The following is a 6530-nucleotide window of genomic DNA, read 5'->3' as shown; positions in this document are numbered from 1 at the left end:
CATTTCATAAAACCAGTCTTCTCCTAAGGATCCTCCATATAGCTAGACAACATAAAATGGCATCACCTCTGATAGCACAGTAGATGAGGGAATGAGCTTGGAGACAGGAAGACACTCCATAGCTTGGATGACCCTAGGCAAGTCACTTCACCTCCCAGTCATGGTTTCTTCATCTGCCAAATGGGGGTGATCACATGTGAGGGGATAATCCCTCATAGGGCTGTTGTGAGGATCAAAAGAGATAACATCGAAAGTACTTTGCAAACTTTAAAGCTATTGTTGCTGTTATTTTGATTTATCAGTGGATCCTGGGTCTCTCCATGTGAAAACTCTCTTCCCAGAAGATCTTGGACCTTCCTCACTTCCATGTTATTAAGACAGCACTTATTATGTGCATTCAGCTTCTTGGGCCTCCAGGCTGACCTGGCCTACATGTTTTAATTGGCCTAGGTCATTAGTTCTTCAGAGACAAGGAACTATATTATTCATGTTAATAGAGAAAAAAGAAAGGGGCAACATGGAACTCTAGAGGTAGGGTATCTGGATAAAATCCAAACTCTTGTCATACCACTTTAATTCAGTTTCCCTATCTGTAAAATGGAGCTGAATAAGATGGCCTCAGCTCTAGCCCAGCTGCTCAGAACTTGACTTTCAATTGGATGGACTGCAATGAGAGACTTCACAGTTGTGGGATAATATTTATGGGAAGGACAGATAAGATAAGGGGCTAGGGGCAGCTAGGTGGTGCAGTGGATAGAGCACCGGCCTTGGAGTCAGGAATACCTGCGTTCAAATCCAGCCTCAAACACTTAATAATTACCTAGCTGTGTGGCCTTGGGCAAGCCACTTAACCCCATTGCCTTGAAAAAAATCTAAAAAAAAAAAAGATAAGGGGCCGCTCATCAGTCCTTTGACTAGTGGTGGCCACCAAAGCAGGGCCTGAAAGGACAGTCCAAAGAGCTGTGTATGACCTGCATTCCTAATAACTGAGGACAGGGTGGGTCCCAGCAATTAAAAAAAGAACAGAAAGAAAAGAAAAATGTGAATGCTTGAACCCAAGTGCTAAGTAACTCAAGTCTCCTATGATTGGGAGAGTCCTTTATACCACAAGTGAGGTATGAATGGAAAGTACCAGACATCTCTGGGACATTCCTGTGTGGGACCTCTTTAGAAAAATCAGGAGGCTGGGAAAACCTGTGATTGTTACTTCCTGAACCCGAAGGTTTCAAGCCTAGGGATGTAGGGTGGAAACTGAACCTGGGACTTCACTGGAAGAAGGAACCACAATGTGAGGGAACTTCCTTGAACCAGGAAGCTCAGCACCTTCTCTTCACCTTCAAAACTGAGAGAGTAGCCCAGGGCAAAGAGAGAAGAAAGGACATAGCCATAGAGACACAGTCAGAATACTGACTTGAACTGTCTCCAAGGCATGCCCTCAGAGGGAATTGGTGCAAATGTTATCTCTGTCACTCTGAAATTACATAATCTATCTATCTATCTATCTATCTATCTATCTATCTATCTATCTATCTATCTATCTAATACACACATATATAAAATATAATATATAAAGAAATTGTATAGTTTAAAGTATTATATAGATAATTTTTAGTATCACTATTACTATGACCACTAATATCCTCAGATATTATGAGGATATTGGGGCATTGTTCAATCACCTTGCCTTCATCACCCTCACCAAGGAATTAGTAAAATGGGAGAAATCATCTCCTTATCACCAATATTTCAAGGTTAGTTGGTATAGCCCCTCTTTGATACCAGGGACTAGTAGTAGTAGTAGTAGTAGTAGTAGTAGTAATATTCAAGGTTGTTATGAGAGTACATGAAGAGACTATTGTGAAGCAGTGTATATTGGTCACCCACTACCCAGCTGTCAGTTTTACATTCTTCCAGCTTCCACTGGCCATCTCCTTCTCCTTGACTCTCATGATTTCCATAAATTGCTCCTTCTATTCAATACTGTCTAATTGGATCTTATATGGTGACTGTTTGGACAGGTCTTCTCAGCACTATATGTCAATACTGAAAACATTAGCAAGCAGAGTGAGTTAGAGAACCTTCCATCCAAGGGACTAAGGAAAGAATGAGCCAAATTTTTTTCTCGGTATCAGCATCCACAATTATCAAACTCCAAACTCCAAATTTATCTCTCCAACAGATTCCTCCATTTCTGGAGCCATTGTCTACCCATTTGGGTACCACATCATAAGAGATTTACAAAAGTCAACATGGACACAAAACTTTAAACCTATCACATGAGGAAATTGACTGTTAAGAAGACATCTTTTCAATCACTTCCCCATACCAATTCTTTATTGGAAAATTTCTCTAACCTATTCACACCAACCAAACTCATTTGGGTTACTTTCTGGTTGACCCTTGCCTATGATTCCTTGAGGACAACAATATGCCATTAATTCCAGTCATTTTCATCAATACAAAGATATCAATAGTAAAGAGAAATTTTTGTTTTTCAGAGAGGCTCAGAACTATTAAAAACATTGCATAATCTCTCAAAGTCATTATAATCTACTCCCCTTCTCTTTCTGATTCCCAGGAGTAGATTACTGCCCAAATGCAGTATCTTTCCAAGATATATATACCTGTGCTAATGACCCAAATGTCCTCTAGAAATTCTATCTTGTTTTTAGATATATTTTGACCAGCTACATCTCCTTCTATTTCATACTTGTGAAAATAATTTGTCAGACCAAGTAAAAGATATTTTCCCCATTAAATTTCATTTAATTATATTTTAAAATGCCTGACACAGAAAACATAATGAATTCTTGCTGATTGGTTGATTTCTAGGTGTATGATGCTGAGCAGTCATTAACCTCTTTTATCCTCCATTTTTTTATCTGTAAAACAAAGAGTTCAGACTCAAGAGCCTCTGAGATATTTTCCTATCCTAAATCTATGGTCCTACAATTCAAAGATTGATTTATATTTATGTTTTATCCTGAAAAAGTCTTGTTTTTTTTATATTTGGGGGGATTTCAACTTAGTTATGCAGTGAGTTAGAGAGCCAACTGAACTTTGTGTCTTTTGCAGATCTGACAAAGATGATGTCAATAGTTTCATTCATGTTATTGGTATAAATAAATAAATAAAGCACAGACTTCTGTGTTCTCCACAAGAAATTTCCTTACAGGCTGATTTTAGTCTAGTAACAGCTACTCTTTTAGACCAAGCAATCCACCCTCTGAACCTACTAATGTCTATTTCTCATATCCATCTTTTCCTTAAAAAAAAAAGAATACAGTTCTCTATGAAATGTTTAGACAGAATAAAGGGAGTGTGTAGCTGATGTATCTCTCTGGTCTATAAGAGACTGTTAAAGGTTGTAAACTTTTAACACCTGTTGTCCACAAGCACCCGGGCATTGTTTGACTTGTAATTAGAAAATGCCTGGGAATTGGGAGTAAAAAAGGGTATTTACACACTTGCTGAGGGTTGAATAAATGGAGAACTTTTCATCTTTGTCTCCCACCTCTTTGTCTAAGTAAAGGATAAGCTAGCCGGTAGGACCATAACACTGGTCAACAAACTTAATAACAGGGCCAAAAAAGGAAACTAGAAACTTTCATGCTGGTTTGATTTTTCATGAAGTCCTAGTCACAGCTTCCTTCTCTAGTAATAATATGTTCTAGAATCTTTCCAAGAATTGATTGAGAACTTTCTCAATGACCTATATGCTGCTATTCTATATTTAGAGCTAGAGGAAGACATGTCATGTGTAATCACTTTATTTTACAGATGAAGAAACTGAGGAAAATAAAAGTCTCCACAAGATGGTTTCCTATTATCTAGGTCACATAACTTCCTTTCATCTCCTCTTGCTGCCATGTGCTGGACATTAAAATAAGCACTGGTCAGGACCTGTCTTTTCATTGATAATGAGAAATGATCAAAGAAGAAGCAATCTCTCTTGGTGCAGGTGGACAACCACTCTATAATTTAGTTTAAGGAGTTGTTAAGAGTTTCACCCTGGGTCACCAAGTGAGACTATGACAGAGACTGGACTTGAATGCAGGTCTTACTGACCTCGACTCTGACTCTGTATCCACTCTGCCTTCTTTTCTCTTTCCATATAGTTCTGTATAGTAACATGGAAGGAAAGGTCAGAAAGACATAAATGTAAATGAATGCATGCATTTTTGAGGGGAAATCTAATCTCTGTTTTCATCAATGTAGAGAACCTTCCACTGATTCATCAGAGGACCATTGTTTCAATGCAGGTGAGTGTAACATCTAGGTTTGAGAGTTGCCAACCAGGGTCACAAAGCCAGTATGTGTGTCAGAGTCAGGCCTTCAACCCTGATCTCATTAGCTCTCTAATTCCTGTTTCTCAAATCTACTACTCCATGCTTCCTCCTACCTGTTTGTTACAGAGCACTTCTGTTTATCTCTTAAATTAAATTTAGGAAAGTCATAAAACGAATGAAAGTTTTGGGTGTCATCTATATGGATTGCTCCAGGGGCACATGTGACTTGCCAGTAGTACCTGGGGAAAAGCATCTGAGAATTTTAGTGGTTTGAGCTCAATGTGAAAGTGTAATAGCAGGGAGTGATGTAGCCACCTCACCCCCTAAGAGCTCCCTCCTGCCAGACAAGTGCTTGAAGCTTTGCCAAGTATCTAATAGAAGTGATCATCTCCCCACAGTAAACCTAGGTTGTAACTACTATAGGTCTCTGATTACTTGAGTGACTTATCCTGGGAACATGGCAACTGAGTCCTAGATAGAGCCCAGCCTTGAGAGTCCGTCTTTGCTGACTCTCAGACCAGTCTTTTTTCCTAATACGTCTGAAGATGCATTATGGGAGGCTCCAACAGTAAAGAACTCAACAATCTTCTGTCTTGGTCAGGCCACAACTGGAGGGCTTACTGAATTAAATTAAATTAAATTAAGTTCTTGGTGACACTGAACATCTTTACAAAGATCCAATAAGTTTGATGAGAGGTCTGGAGGCCATATTCAGTTGGAGGAATTAGGAATGTTCAGAATGGAGAAGAGGAGACTTAGGGGAGACCCAAAGATTGTTTTGGGCTCTTTGATGAGATTAACTTCATGATGTTTCCCTCAGTGCTCCTATTAACAGCCTGCTTCTAGAAAGTTGATACTTGTTTGGTGAGACACGTCTTTCCTCATTTAGAAAGCCTTTCCTGATTTCCCACAATTAATCTGGATTTATTTTTTGCATGACTTGCATACACTAATCTGTGCCTGTATCATATCCCTTCCCCCCAAATAATGTAGACCAGAGACCTCCTTTTTTCTTTGCATTCTCATGGTTCAGAGATGTTTCATGAGGTTCCTTGTTGACTGAATGACTGAGTTCACCTGCTGTTAAGGAAGTAGCAATGATTCAACCGCCTCAAGGGCAAAGACCATTCATCTTTGCTTTTCCTTCAGAAGGCTTTGTACCTAGCAGGTGGGTGTTTAATTAATTTTTACCTGATTGCATTGAAATATCTCCTTCTGGTGGAAACAGTTTGTAAGAATTTAATGGGCTAAAAAAGACATTTTTTTAATTTTTTTTTTTGCAAGGCAATGAATGGGGTTAAGTGGCTTGCCCAAAGCCACACAGCTAGGTAATTATTGAGTGTCTGAGGTCAAATTTGAACTCAGGTCCTCCTGACTCCAGGGCCAGTGCTCTATCCACTGCACCAACTAACTGCCCCTAAAAAAGCCAATTCTAAGAGATTTGTGTTGGAAAGTGCCATCCACATCCAAAGGAAAACCTTTGGAGTCTGAATGTAGCCCAAAGCAGAGAATTCACATTTTAAAGTCTGTCATGTTTTTTCTTTCTTAAGATGTTTTTAACCTTTTGTTCTGATTCTTCTCTCATAAATGACTAATATGGTAATATGCTAAGCACGATTGTACATATATATACTTATATTATATTACTCACTGTCTTGGGAAGGGGGAGGGAGGGAGGCAGAAAAATATGGAACTCAAAATATTACAAAAAATCAACTATCTTTACATGCAGTTGAAAAAATAAAATAAAGTAAATTTTTAAAAGGCTTAAGGGCTAAAATCCTTCAAAACCCTTTCCTTCCCTTATCAACATAGGACCTCTGGCAGTCCATTGCAACACAAAGATAATGGAAAGAAATGGACTGGAATAATGGAGCTTAGAAATGGAAAGAGCCTTGGAAATCAGCTATTGGAATTCTTAATTGCTAGGAAGAGAAGAATTTGATATTCATTTCCTAGCCTGTTGATGGAATAATATATTTTATGGTACTCATGTAGACATAAGGTGTGCATGCCCAGTGACCCCTATATGACATATTGGCTGATCCCTGGATTGAATTAAAAGGCCCAACTTCATTGGCTGAACTAATTAGAAAGCTAAACTTTCTTTTTGGGGGGGTGGAGAGGGGAAGTATATATATATTTAAATATATGAATATACACACTCAAATCCAGAGTGCTCCTCTGGCTACAAATGAAGAGAGAATTTCTCTTTTCTTCTAGGCCTGTGGTCTGGTATCT

This window comes from Macrotis lagotis, chromosome 3 (genome assembly GCF_037893015.1).
Source record: "Macrotis lagotis isolate mMagLag1 chromosome 3, bilby.v1.9.chrom.fasta, whole genome shotgun sequence".
In the NCBI taxonomy this organism is placed as follows: Eukaryota; Metazoa; Chordata; class Mammalia; order Peramelemorphia; family Peramelidae; genus Macrotis; species Macrotis lagotis.
Note: the sequence above shows the minus strand (reverse complement) of the source record.